Here is a 15,860-nt window from a genome sequence, read left to right on the forward strand (position 1 = left end):
TAGCATGTGTTAATTTGTCATCCATGTTTATTTTATTCTTAAGATTTAAGAGTATGGGCAGGGGTATATAACATAATGGTTATTTAAAGAGACTCTCATGCCTGAGGCTCCTAAATCCCAGATTCAATCCCCCAACCACCATAAACCAGAGCTAAACAGTGCTCTAGAAAAGAAAAAAAAAAAAAACAGATAAATAAAAAAGATTTAAGAGTGCTTGATGTATTTCTGGATACAAGTATTTTACTTGATATGTATTTTCTCAAGAATTTTCTCATCCTGTTTCTAGATCTTCTAAAAAGTGTCTTACATATAATAAAGGTTTTGATAAAAAAATTACAATTTATTGATCTTTGTCCTATTTTAGACTATTTGGGGTATTTTACCTCTAAATTTTAAGCTACATCTAAGATTCTTCTCCTCCTGTTTTAAAGTTTTAGTTTTAGATCTAAAGTTAAAAAAACCTAGGAGTTGCTCTCCTAAAAATCAACTTAAGAAAAATGAACTTATGTTCCCACAAAAACTGATACTCAGAGGCTTAGTTATAGCAGCTTCATATATATACAATAGGGGGAAAAAATGGAGGAAAAAAAGTCAAGCTGACCTTCAACAGGTGAATTAATTAAATCCTGGTACATCAGAAACAAAGAACTACAATTAAGCAATAAAAAGGAATACCTTATTGATCTATTCAATAAAGTGGATGTATTTTAAAAGCATTTTGCAGAGTAAAATAATGATAAATTAGATATTGTGCCTCATTTAATTTAGCATTATAGAAAAGGGAAAACTATGAGGTAGTCAGTAGTTGTCAAGAGTTGAATATAGGGATGCACGGTGGAGAACCTTAGCCAGTTGCCAGGGCCTTGAGACTAGTGTCCCAGGATGGAGAGAGAATGACCATAGCCAGTAGCCATACAGCTGATCAGAAGAGGTCAGGTGGAACATACATCATATCCTGAGTTGGGACAGTGTCAAGTGTATGCCTGTCCATCCCATACTCCCAGGAGTATTTATTTGTAAAATTATGCATTATATCAAAAAGGAACAAGGAAGATTAAAGATGCTTTAAGTAAAATATACATTAGGAGTAAATGTTAAGACACAAATAACATCACAGATAAAGACAGGAATACATTTCTGGGGCTGGGTGGTGGCTCACCTGGTTGAGCACACATATTACAATGCTCAAGCACCTAGGTTCAAGCCCCCAGTCTCCACCTGCAGAGGGAAAGCTTCACAACCGGTGAAGCAGTACTGCGAGTGTCTCTCTGTCTCTCTCTATCTCCCTCTTCCCCTCAATTTCTTGCTATCTCCATCCAATAAATAAAAGATAATTTAAAAAATTTTTAAAAATACATTTCTAGGGGAGGGAACATCAGGGTAACGGAGCTTAAACCTGTCACTGCCCTAATATCATTACATCAGGTAAATAAATCCTTTTGATGCCATAAGATACTGAGTTTATTCCAGTGATCCTATGCACAATCTCTAGACCCTCAGGGTAGCAGCCAGACATTAGAATTATAGGTGATTCGCAGATGGTAATGCACCCTTCTCTCAGCCTGTGGCCCAAGAAAAATCTCTGGCATATCCAGATTTTTTACCCTAGAGTAAAATTCTTGTAACAAGGGGACAGAACCTGAAAAACAGGCCTCATAGTATCATTATTCAAAGGAATGCACCTAGCAAACAATATATATTTTGCAAACACAGATGCAAAGATAACAATCAATAGGACTTCCAATAACAAGTAACAGGAAGTCTGGGATCAGAAACTTCAACAATTGAAGGTATAACTAAGAGTTGATTTAGCAAAGGGACAAATGATAAGAGCAATAGTAAATTATAGTGAAAAAAAGAGCACATCATCTATGTGGTATTCATCCCTACACCTGTCTCTACAATCTAAGTAAGAGAAAAAACAGACAAACCTGAATTAAGAGCCATTGAACAAAACACCTAACCTGAACTCTTCAAAATAATAAAAATTAGAAACCACTGGAGAACCATCAAAGATCTAAGAGACAAATGAAATGAGAAAAATATGAAGCAAATAAGAAACCATCACAGATTGAAGAATATTAAGTAAACATTATGACTACATGCAACATGATATCCTGGATAAGATCTTGAAAGCGAAAGGGAATACTGTGGAAAAAATGAAGTTCAGATAGTTTTGTTAATATCACACAACTATGAATTTATTAGTTTTTACAAATCTACTATGACTATGTAAGACGTTAACATTAGGGCAAACTGGATAAAGGATATAGAGTAACTAACTGTATTTTCTTTGTAATTTTTCTTCAGAATTATTCCATAAAGGAGAAGTTCTTAAAAGACATGGGCAAAATATATTTTCAGAAAATAAAAACTGAAAGGATTTTAACAGCAAACATTAGAAAATATACTTCTAAAGATTTTTCTCACATTGAAAGTAAATTTTTTTTAAATATAAAAACAATGAGAAATGACAGTTACGTAAAGACAGATTAAGAAAATATATTCACTGTAAATTTAAGATGGACACATTTTACTGATGTAAAATATATATCTAAAGTGGGCAGAGGAAGACAGGATAATGGCTACACCAAGAGACTCTCATGCGTGAGACTCCTAAATCCCAGGTTAAATCCCCCACAGTACCATAAGCCAGAGCTGATTGATCAGTGTTCTGGTAAAATAAATAATAAAGTATATTTAAAGTTGAAATTTTTTAAAAGAAAGTTTAAATTATCTCTAGTTTACAAATGTTACTGAAGATGACAATAATTAAATACTGCTAATTCATTATATGGCTGGCATGCTTGCATCTTGTTTCAATGATACAGACTGAAATAAGCAAAATAATCATAAATACTATATATTCTTTTAGCAAAAATGTTCAAAAGCAATTATTCTAGAGATTTATCAACTTCAATACAAATGTTTATGTGAAAATTATGTTTTTCACATATTTCTTTTTTAAATTTTATTTATTTATTTTCTCTTTTTTGCCCTTGTCTTTTTTGTTGTTGTTGTTGTTGTAGTTATTACTGTTGTTATTGTTGTTGTTGGATAGGCCAGAGAGAAATGGAGAGAGGAGGGGAAGACAGAGAGGAGGAGAGAAAGATAGACACCCATAGGCCTGCTTCACTGCCTATGAAGCAACTCCCGCGCAGGAAGGGAGCAGGGGGCTTGAACCGGGGTCCTTACTGCGGTCCTTGTGCTTCGTGCCGTTTTTCACATATTTCAAAGACAGTAAGGATCAATTCAAATATCCAGTAGCATAATTAACGAAGAATTTATTTCCTTTGATCTCTTCCTCCCTTCTCCCCACACACTCCACTTCTGCATGCCCTGCTCAATTCTGGGTTATAGCAATGTGAGAGAATAAACCTGAAACTCTGGAGCTTCAGGCAATACAGTCATTTTGCATAATCATTATGCTACTGGCCCCCAACAAGAATTTCATTATTATCATCATCATCTTTATTTATTGAATAGAGACAGCTAGACATGGAGGGGGTAGGGAAAGACAGAGAGGGAAAGAGACACCTGCAGTACTGCCTCACCATTCACAAATAGTAAGGACTGGTGGCTCTAACCCAGGTCCTTGTGCACTGTAACATGTGAGCTCAACCAGGTGTGGCACCACGACCTGGTCCCAAGAACTTATTTTCTTAAGAACTGCAAAGGGTAAAAGGAAAATCACTACTAAAGAGTGTTTTTTTAAAGTAATTCAATATAATGCAGTGAGCTAAAAATTTAACAGAAAAAAATGAAATAATTTTTTTTTCCTCCAGGGTTATTGCTGGGCTCGGTGCCTGCACCATGAATCCACCTCTCCTGGAGGCCATTTTTATTCCCCCCTTTTGTTGCCCTTGTAGCTTCGTTGTGGCTATTATTGCCATTGTTGACGTTGCTTTGTTGTTGGATAGGACAGAGAGAAATGGAGAGAGGAGGGGAAGACAGAGAGAGAGGGGAGAGAAAGATAGACACCTGCAGACCTGCTTCACCGCCCGTGAAGCGACTCCCCTGCAGGTGGGGAGCCAGGGGCTCGATGAAATAATTTTTAATTGCACCAAGTTCACAAAGGAAATAATGCAAATTTTAAAAAAGCAAACTGCTAATTATAAAAGGCAAATATCTAGAGCCCTATCCATAAACAATTTAATTCAATTCTAGACTAATAATACTCCAAAACTACATCTTTAAATATTTCTCATTAGACTTCAATTCACTTTCAAATTAAACATTGTTTAGAATTCCTGGGCCAACAAAACAGCTCGCTGGAACAGTTCACTTGCCTTGTCATGTGCACCACCTAGCCTCCAATGCAAAGGAAAAAAATGTCAGAGTAAGTACGATGGTCTTTCCCTTACTCCCTCTGTCTCTTATCTGAAAAATCAGCCCAGAATGTTGAAGCTCCGGTGATTAAAAAAAAAAAAAAATTGAAAAAAGAATTACAACCTTTCTTACTTACTGTCTCACATCAATTATTAGAAATGGGTAGTTCATAAAACTATGTTTTTTATTAATTTAAGAAGTAGAAAAAAGAAAGTAAACAATTATCATAGATTAAATGTCCCTTTAATGCTAAATTGACTTTTATTTACGTAAGAGCATTTGGTGAAACAACTAAATTGAAATGTAAAATGACAGAGAAGGAGAGAAGGACAGGAGAATAAAAAGGAAATTTTCATCAAAACCCTACTATGATTATAAAATTCAATTTTTGTTCATAATTTACATAAATATATATCATAATTTCACACTGCTTATCAGTAGGTCACAGTATATGCACATAGGAATTAAAAATGGCAAGCATCCTGAATATATGTGCACAAATTTATTTACTCACTGAACTCAAATGATATTTTGGAAATTTCTCTTTCTAGTTATGAAGTACAAACATATAATCACATTTATGAGATTTGTATCAGAAATATCTTACTCAGCTTAAGGTAGCATACTAGTTTGTGTTGACTAATGCAAGAAATTAACAGTATAAAAATAGGTTTAGAAATCTAGCCGTGACATCTATAACTTCAACCTGGAGTAATTAATATTGCTAAATGGTTATTCTAGTAAGTTCAATTAAAATACATACCCTTAAAATTTTTATGGTAATAAGAATGTACATAATATACACCTGACTGGTAACATGATGCAACAGAAAAATAAAGTATGATGTAGTGGATTGATTTGCAATAAATAAATAGCTATGATATATAAACAGTTTACTCAACTATAAAATATCTTCATAGAATTCTTTAGAGCAAATATGTGAAACAGATTTGAAAACTGTAATATAATTTATAAGCACAAGTTACTAATATTTTCCTTTGCTTATTTTATGTACATAATAGTACACCAACTTCTACCAGTCTCTAGAATATATGAGATCTTGTCCACCACAGAGCTTACTTTCATTCTTGCTAGTCTTTCTACCTGAACCATAATGCATTTAGCTATTCCTTATCATTCAGATCTCTACTGAAATGTGACTTTTTTCCCCTATGTGATGCCAGGAAATGAAGCCACTGACACTTGAGAAGTGTGAAGAAGGTGGGGGTAGATAGCATAATGATTATGCAAAGAGACCTTCATTCCTGAGGCTCCAAGGTCCCAGGTGCAACCCCCTGCACCACCATAAACCAGAGCTGAGCAGTGCTCTGGTAAAAATAACTAAATAAGTGACTTTAAAAAAGTGTGAAGAGATTCCAGAAGATGGCAGAATGAGAAGCTGCTAGTGGCTTGAGCTCTGACAACAGCTACTGGAAACGGTAGGATTTTTTGCCTTTAGCAGGACAGTCAATAGCGGTAACACCAAGGAGGTGACTATAACTCAATTTGAGTTATAGAAAATAGAGTAAAAAGGAAGGAAAAAAAATTTTTTTAATTATTATTCCCGAGGCACACCCTGTCGCCCCACTGCCCCCATAAACAGTCCCTGGGGGCCAGAGATCTGCTCCTAGAAGGCTCCCCTGCTGAGCTTCTTTCTTTACCAAGATTCCTGTCCCACCAGGGGGTGTCATTCATTCTAATTCTACTCCTTTCTGAAACCTTTGGCCTTTTTTCTTTCTAAGTAGCAAATTCCAGATACAAATATTCCACCAAGCAGAGTCTTACTCAGACAAGGAAAGACCATCAGAGGCTTTTTTTTTTTTTTTTTTTTTTGCTTATTTTCTCAGCAATCAGCTGCCTCTGCTCAGGGGACCTGAGGCAATCTGGAGCCATCCAAGCTGAAGACTCTGTTCTATTTTATTATAAATACAAGATAAATACGTATCCCTTTCCCCCTCTCCTTCAGGTTGACCAGAATTAACTCAGTGTATTTTCCATTGCTAGGGGACTGGGTGTCTAATCCACTGCTAAAGTAACTTGTTTCACTCTTGCTAACTCCCCTACATACTCCCCCCCACCCCGGATAGCAAACTAAATAATAAAAAATAAATAAATAAATTTTTCCTTTCACTGCTTTTTTATTACTGTTCTTTTATCTTTTTCTTTTCTCTCTCTTTTTTTTCCTTCTTTTTCTCATTCTTGTCATCCTTTCTTCCTCCTTCAGCTTTCTGAATTCAATGATACACCTTTGGGAATTATTTTGGGGAAGAAATCTGACTCAGAGTGGACTCTCTCTGCATGTATCTCTGCTCTACTTCCCTTTCTCCTCTAGTTACCCCTAGAATATACAGTGGATAGTAGATTTGCATAACAATCTATTCCTGCTATTCTGGTCTATTCCTGAGTTGTTGTTTTTTTCTGTTTGTTTGTCTGTTTTACTTTCTTAACAATCAGCTGCCTCTGCTCAAGAGGCTTGAGGCATTCTGGGACAGGTTTTTAACCCTGCTCTATTTTATTATTAACATTATATAAAGGTGTATCTCTATCCCCACCTCCTTTAGGTTGACCAGAATTAACTCTTAGGGTATCCCCACCTCCTTTAGGTTGACCAGAATTAACTCTTAGGGTATCTGTCATTGCTAGGGAACCGTGCGTCTTATCCATTGTGAGAGGAACATGTTTCTCTACTCCTACCTCCTCTACAGACTCTCCCCTTCTCCATACTCCTAGCTAATTAAAAAAATAAAATAAAAAATAAATTAATCAATTAAAAAACTTTCCTTTCACTGCTCTTTTAATACAACTCTTTCTTATCTTTTTTCTTTTCTCTCTCTTTTCTCTTTTTTTTTAATCTTGTCTTCCTTTCTTCCTTCCTTCTTCTTAGGCTTTCTAAATTCACTGATATTCATTTGTGAATTATTCTGGGGAAGAAATCTGACTCAGAGTGGACTCTCTATGTGTGTATCTCTGCTCTACTTCCCTTTCTCCTCTTGCTACCCCTAGAATATACAGTGGATAGTAGATTTGCATAATTGTCTATTCTTGCTATCCCTTCTTTACTTTCTCTTTCTTCTTCACTTGGACTTGGTTGCTATTTTTTCACAGACTGGAGACATTGTTTGGCTAACTGGTAGTGATTAAACTGCTTCAATTCTTGCTTCAGTTGCTATTGTAATTTCTAAGGTTGGTGATTGCATTTGTTATAAAGATATTTAGTACAGTGTTGCTTGTACTCAAAACACAACAACTGAGGAACAACAGAACATAAAAATAAGAAACACATACATCAAAAAAAAGGGTAGATCAAGAACAAACAAAACTGCTACTACAATGAATGAAGACAACAGCCCAGAAGAAACTACAAATCAGCCAGAAGTAACCATAGATAAGAAAAGTATGCAAGCAATAATAAACTTATTAATCACAGAAATGAAAACAACATTGGAGGAAAGGAATGGCAGTATTAGGGAAACAACAATTGAGACCCCAAAGGAAAATACTGATTATCTTGAGGCGATTAGAGAACTGAAAGCTGAAATAGCTGAACTGAGGAAAGAAGCTGAGGGCCTTCCCTCAGCTTTCCCTTGAAAGCAGACTAACAGAAGCAGAAAACAGAATTAGTCAGACAGAGGATGAGTTAGAGAAAACTAAGAAAGAGGTAAAAGAGCTCAAAAAGAGATCAAGAGACACTGAAAACAACAGCAGACACATATGCGATGATCTCAAAAGAAGTAACATTCGTATAATTGGCCTGTCAGAGGAAGAAAGAAAGGAAGGGGAAGGAAACATTATAGAGGAAATTATAGAAGAAAACTTCCCAGACCTGAATAACAGAAAGGATATCAAGATTCAAGAGGCCCAGAGAGTTCCAAACAAAATCAACCCAGACCTGAAGACACCAAGACACATCATAGTCACAATGAGAAGTAAGGGTAAAGAAAGGATCCTAAAGGCTGCAAGAGAAAAACAAAAAGTCACATACAGGGGAAAACCCGTAAGACTATCAGCATACTTCTCCACTCAAACTATAAAAACCAGAAGAGAATGGCAAGATATCTATCAAGCCCTGAATGAAAAAGGGTTTCAACCAAGGATAATATATCCTGCTAGACTTTCATTCAAACTAGATGGAGGGATCAAAACTGTCTTAGACAAACAACAGTGAAACGAGGCAACCATCACCAAACCAGCCCTGAAAGAGGTTCTAAAAGACCTCCTATAAACAAGAACATCACTATAACACACAATATATCAGAGCAAATAAAAATTTGTTGAACAATGGCACTACAATACATTAAATCCATAACATCAATAAATGCCAATGCTTAAACTCACCCATCAAAAGGCACAGAGTGGGGGGATAGATCAGAAAACATAACCCAACCATATGCTGCTTACAAGAATCCCATCTGACACAACAATATAAACACAGACTTAAAGTGAATGGATGGAAAACTCATACAGGCTAAAGGACCACAAAAAAACAGCCATTATCATCTCAGAAACAATAGTTTTTAAATTAAATAAAGTAATAAAAGATAGGCAAGGACATTACATAATTATTAGAGGATCAATCAGCCAAGAATACTTAACAATTATTAACATATATGCACCCAATGAGGGACCATCTAAATACATCAAGCACTTACTGAAAGAACTTCAAAAATACATCAATAGTAATACAATAATAGTGGAAGACTTTAACACCCCACTCTCACACTTAGATCAACAAAGCAGAAAATCAACAAAGATACAAGAGAATTAAATTAAGAGATTGACAGATTAGACCTCTTGGATATTTTCAGAGTCCTTCATCCCAAAAAACTGGAATACACCTTCTTTTCAAATCCACATAACATATACTCAAGGATAGACCACATGTTAGGCCACAAAGACAGCATCAATAAATTCAAGAACATTGAAATCATCCCAAGTATCTTCTCAGACCACAGTGGAGTAAAACTAACATTTAACAACAAACAGAAAATTATTAAAAGACACAGAATTTGGAAACTAAAAAACATACTCTTTAAGAACCACTGGGTCAGAGAGTCACTCAAGCAGGAAATTCAAATGTTCCTGGAAACAACTGAAGACACAACCTATCCAAATATTTAGGACACAGCTAAAGCAGTATTGAGAGGGAAACTTATAGCCATACGATCACATATTAAACAACAAGAAGAAGCTTAAATGAACGACCTTACTGCACACCTCAAGGACTTAGAGGAAGAGGAACAAATGAACCCTAAAGCAACCAGAAGGACAGAAATCACTAATAAACAACATCGAAAATAGGAGAACCATACAAAAAAGGAAAACTACAGACCAATATCTCTGATGAACATAGATGCCAAAATATTAAACAACATCTTGGCCAACCAGATAAAACAGCACATCAAAAAGATTGTTCATCACGACCAAGTGGGATTCATCCCAGGAATGAAAGGCTGGTTCAACATCCGTAAGTCAATCAATGTCATTCACCACATCAATAAAAGCAAAGACAAAAACCACATGATTATCTCAATAGATGCAGAGAAATTCTTTGACAAATCCAACACCCATTCATGCTAAAAACTCTACAAAAAATGGGAATAGATGGTAAATTCCTCAAGATAGTGGAATCCATATATAGCAAACCTACAGCCAACATTATACTCAATGGACAGAAGCTGAAAGCATTCCCCCTCAGATCGGGGACTAGACAGGGCTGTCCATTACCACCATTACTCTTCAACAACGTAGTATTGGAAGTTCTTGCTATAGCAATCAGGCAAGAGAAAGAAATCAAAGGAATACACATTGGAAGGGAAGAAGTCAAGCTCTCACTATTTGCAGATGATATGATAGTATACATAGAAAAACGTAAAGAATCCAGCAGAAAACTACTGGAAGTTACTAGGCAATATAGCAAGGTGTCAGGCTACAAAATCAATTGTACAAAAATCAGTGGCATTTCTTTATGCAAACACTAAATCTGAAGAAGACATCCAGAAATCACTCCCATTTATTGTTTCAGCAAAATCAATCAAATACCTAGAATAAAGTTGACCAAGGAAGTTAAAGACTTGTAAACTGAAAACTATGAGTCGCTACTCAAGGAAATAGAAACTGATACCAAGAAATGGAAAGACATTCTATGCTCATTGATTGGAAGAATAAATATCATCAAAATGAATATCCTGCCCAGAGTCATATACAAATTTAATGCAATACCCATCAAAGTTCCACCAAGCTTCTTTAAGAGAATAGAACAAACACTACAATCATTTTATCTGGAACCTGAAAACACCTAGAATTGCCAAAACCATCTTGAGGAAAAGAAACAGAAATGGAGGCATCACACTCCCAGATCTCAAACTATATTATAAAGCTATCATCAACAAAACAGCATGGTACTGGAACAAAAATAGGCACAGACCAGTGGAACAGAATTGAAAGCCCAGAAGTAAATCCCCACACCTATGGACATCTAATCTTTGATAAGGGAGCCCAAAGCATTAAATGGAAGGAAGCTCTCTTCAATAAATGGTGCTGGGAAAACTGGGTTGTAAAATGCAGAAGAATGAAATTGAACCACTTTATCTCACCAGAAACAAAAATCAACTCCAAATGGATCAAAGACCTGGATGTTAGACCAGAAACAATCAAATACTTAGAGGAAAACATTGATAAAACACTTTCCCACCTACACATCAAGGACATCATTGAGGATATAAACCCAATTGCAAGACAGACTAAAGCAGAAACAAACCAATGGGACTACATCAAATTGAAAAGCTTCTGCACATCCAAAGAAACTATTATACAAACAAAGAGACCCCTCACAGAATGGGAGAAGATCTTCACATGACATACATGAGACAAGAAACTAATCACCAAAATATATAAAGAGCTCAGCAAATTTAGCACAAAAAAAGCAAATGACCCCATCCAAAAATGGGCAGAGGATATGAACAAAACATTCACCTCTGAGGAGATCCAAAAGGCTAACAAACATGAAAAACTGCTCTAGGTCACTGATTGTCAGAGAAATGCAAATTAAGACAACATTGAGATACCACCTCACTCCTGTAAGAATGGCATACATCAAAAAGGACAGCAGCAACAAATTATGGAGAGGCTGTGGGGACAGAGGAACACTTTTGCATTGCTGGTAGAAATGTAAATTGGTCCAGCCTCTGTGGAGAGCAGTCTGGAAAACTCTCACAAGGCTGGACACGGACCTTCCATATGATCCAGTAATTCCTCCTAGGGTTATACCCCAAGGACTCTATAACACCCAACCAAAAAGAGGTGTGTACTCCTATGTTCATAGCAGCACAATTCATAATAGCTAAAACCTGGAGGCAACCCAGGTGCCCAACAACAGATGAGTGGCTGAGAAAGCTGTGGTATATATACACAATGGAATACTATACAACTATCAAGAACAATGAACCCACCTTCTCTGACCCATCTTGGACAGAACCAGAAGGAATTACGTTAAGTGAGCTAAGTCAGAAAGATAAAGATGAGTATGGAATGATCCCACTCATCAACAGAAGTTGAGAAAGAAGATCTGAAAGGGAAACTAAAAGTAGGATCTGACTAAATTGAAAGTAGGGCACCAAAGTAAAAACCCTGTAGTGAGGGGTAGACATGCGGCTTCCTGGGCCAGTGGGGGGTGGGGGTGGGTGGGTGGGATGGGACACAGTCTTTTGGTGGTGGGAATGGTGTTTATGTACACTCCTAGTAAAGTGTAGTCATATAAATCACTAGTTAATTAATATGAGAGGGGGAAAATTAATTGTATGTCTCGAAGTTTTTAAAATACAGACTGAGTCTTCTTAATATATGCGCTGTGGTTTTGATGTGTGGACTCTCTCAAAAACCTAGACCAAGTATATCAGAGGCAACCAGTGGCACAGCTATTTACAAGATACTGGGTACTATACAGCAAACCCTAACAAAAGGACTTTTCAAAATTAATCCAATTACCAAATAATGTGATGATAACAGTAACTATTCATTGTCTTTTTGAACCCTAAGACAGCAGGAATCTCACATGTCCACTACAGAGCCTATATTTCCCCCAGTCCTAGAACCTTAGGATAAGGCTCACTTTCTCACATGCCTCTCCCAATCCATATCAAATAATATTGCATCAGCCGATAGCAACCTAATCAACACAACGATTGCCACCTCAACATGCTTCAGCTCAGACTGTGTCCAGAGACTTCACGTGTGGAATGACAACCCTTCAGCTTCATTACTTGGGGGAGACCTTTCCTTTCATAGCATTCTCTAATTCCATCCCAGGTGGATCACTTTCTAACGAAGTCCCAAAACCTAGATATAGGCCAGGTTCTGTGAGAGAGAGCATATGTTCACACGTATCCATAAACAATTGCAAAATATATACCTGAAAGCAGAAGTACACTAGAGTTTGCAGTGAGCACCCACCCTCCCCAACACTTCCTCTCCACTATTCCAAGCTTTGGGTCCATGATTGCTCAACAATTTGTTTGGCTTTGTATGTTAACTCTCTTTTCAGCCATCAGGTTCCAGATGCCATCAGGATGCCGGCCAGGCTTCTCTGGACTGAAGACCCCACCAATGTGTCCTGGAGCTTTGCTTCCCCAGAGACCCACCCTACTATGGAAAGAGAGAGGCAGACTGGGAGTATGGACCAACCAGTCAACGTCCATGTTCAATGGGGAAGCAATTACAGAAGCCAGACCTTCCACCTTCTGCAACCCAAAACGACCCTGGGTCTATGCTCCCAGAGGGATAGATAATGGGAAGGCTACCATGGGAGGGGGTGGGTTATGGGGATTGGGTGGTGGGAATTGTGTGGAGTTGTACCCCTCCTACCCTACGGTTTTGTTAATTTATCCTTTCTTAAATAAAAAATAAATTAAAAAAAAAAAAAAGAAAAAGTGTGAAGAAAAAAAAAACTTGTGCATAAATTTGGGTAATAAAGATGGGCAAGTAAAGATTTGGGCAGGGCATATTCCTTTCTCTGGGTCTGATACTTATTTTTATTATAAACATGATGATAATGACTTCTCTCATATGAGTCCATCAATCTAATCACAGTGGACAGAATAGTTACTACAGTCATTCAGTGCTTCCTGAATACAAAATTAATTTTTTTACAACTATAATGCTATTAACCTCATGATGTATCCCCATTTTACAGTAAAGGGAATTAAGGCACAGTAAGATTAAATATCTTACCCAAATGCTTTAAAAATTAACAAGAGAACCAAAATCCATCACAATGATTTTTGCAATTATTTTCATTTAGTAAACTCTGCTAACTTGAAAAACTACAGGAAAGTAGGGGAGAAAAATCCTTGCATACATCCTTTTAACCCAATAATAGGCAGCCACATAATTAGGATGTTAAGTACATTTCATCCAGATATGTAAATGTCTTGAGCTCCCCCCAACCCCCTAGTAGCATTCTATTTGGCCAGCATATCTAGTGAGAAAAACTAATGTAATTCCACTTGATTAAATGACTTTAAGTTCCATACCAAGAAAGATGTACTTCTCCCAAGCTCTCCCTCTAATAACTAAAACTTAAATATTGTATGTAAAACAAATAGACTGTGAAAAGCTAAAGGAAGAGCTACTAGCAATTAAAGGATCAATATGTCAGCAAGTTCTCTTATTTTTTTGCCTCCTATATTCCAGACATAAGCAAAAATATAGTTACATTTTAAAATATACTTTCTCTCTTCTTTAGTTGTCTACATTATATTTGATAGCTGAAGCAAAAAGTACAACTGTTACAGTTTTACATATATAAGGAGGAAATACTCAAGACAATAGAGAGGAAGTTTCTATACTTCACTCAAACTAGTAAAACATCAACACCAGTATTCTGTGAAAAATTTGGTGTTTTTAATACAACATTTAAATCCCTCATTACAGTATATACACATGAGATATACTCAATAACATTTAGCAATATGACCATTAAACCAAGAGTTAATATGACCATTAAACTCTTAGTAGAGAGAAGTTTTTAGAAATAAATGGAATAGTACTTACCTATTTCACCTACTTTCTAGCTGTGATTATTGGCCTAATTATTTAATCTCTCTGTAAATTAGCTAGTAACAATCATTTTGGATTAATCTGAGTTAAAATACACTAGTTAACAATTATTGTAGTTCTTACTGTACTATTCAGATTTAGTCAGACTACTACCTTTCTTAGCTGGTTTAAATGTATATTTAAAATAGTCTTAAACTGAAATACAGATGTAAATTTCTAGTCACAGTAACTAAAATTAATTCTGATTTTTATTTTTATTATTTACTGGATAAAGACAGAGAGATGGGAGTCGGCATAAGGATCCCAGTTCAAGCCCCCAGCTCCCCACCTGCTGGGGAGTCGCTTCACAGGCAGTGAAGCAGGTCTGCAGGTGTCTGTCTTTCTCTCCCCCTCTCTGGTTTTCCCTCCTCTCTCCATTTCTCTCTGTCCTATCCAACAATAACAACAACAACAATAATAACTACAACAATTAAAAAAAAAACCAAGGGCAAAAAAAGGGAATAAATAATTTTTTTTTTTAAAGAGAGACATCTAGAGGAAATAGGGTGATGGCAAGAGAAAGGGACAGAGAGACACCTTCAGCCCTACTTCACCTCTCGTGTAGCTTTCCCCCTGCAGTTGGGGGCCACGGGCTTGAATTCAGGTCCTTGTACACAGTAATATGAGTGCTTAACCATGTGCCACTGACTGGCCCCTCTGATTTGTTTTTTAAGTAGCATAAAACAGTCAGTGATCTTCAGTGATGCATAAAAGTACCAAAAAGAATCTTGTATTATAAATCATTAAAGTTACACCAACTTTAATTTAATGCATCAGTTGACAGGTAAGTAATATGAAATGAAGCATCCACAGTGATTTTTATTTATAGTTATATGTGGAAAAATAACAGAGGTGTTGCCACTAAGACAAATTTAATTTAGGCAGCATTTTAGAAATGAATTTTTATACATATTAGTATAGGAACACAATTGAAAGAAGCAAGATGCATCACTTGCTAAGAATCCTTCATCTTAAAAGTATTAGCAGAGCTCTACTTTCACCTAAAAGGGAGTGATAAAATCTAAACAAACTACCAAATGTAAACTAGAAAATTGTGTAAAGTATGTATCTGGCATTGGACACCAGGCAGCTCAAACTGACTACTAAATAATAACAAGCAAAGCAAGTGAACCCCATAATTGCCTGAAATTTCTTTCTGAAAACTCTTTGGGGTTTACAGTACATCAGAATGGAAACCTAAGTAGAGCTCAGTGTATTGCTTACTTAAAAAAAAACAAAAATACAAGAAATTAGAATTCGTAAAAGCTAAGGCAATAATTATTGAGGGAAGGGAAGAAAAGGCATAAAGTCCCGTCATTGAGAAAGGAAGGCAAAAGACTTATATTCTTTTAAGTATCTCTTAAAATTACCTAAATATCAATCCACATGTGCATAAGGTAAAACCCCTAAGGTTAAGCAAACACAACTTATGGAAAAGA

General features: G+C 36.3%; 1 protein-coding gene and 1 long non-coding RNA gene across 6 annotated transcripts in view; both read right to left on the minus strand.

The window, feature by feature from the left end:
* Nucleotides 1-15,860, minus strand: part of LOC132533332 (uncharacterized) — a 408,100-nt gene that overhangs the window by 126,872 nt on the left and 265,368 nt on the right. The gene's annotated exons all lie outside the window — the stretch shown is intronic.
* FUT8 (fucosyltransferase 8) overlaps nucleotides 1-15,860 on the minus strand; it is a 173,167-nt gene that overhangs the window by 83,257 nt on the left and 74,050 nt on the right. The window lies entirely within an intron of this gene.

The sequence above is a fragment of the Erinaceus europaeus genome, chromosome 16, assembly GCF_950295315.1.
Source record: "Erinaceus europaeus chromosome 16, mEriEur2.1, whole genome shotgun sequence".
Taxonomy (NCBI): domain Eukaryota; kingdom Metazoa; phylum Chordata; class Mammalia; order Eulipotyphla; family Erinaceidae; genus Erinaceus; species Erinaceus europaeus.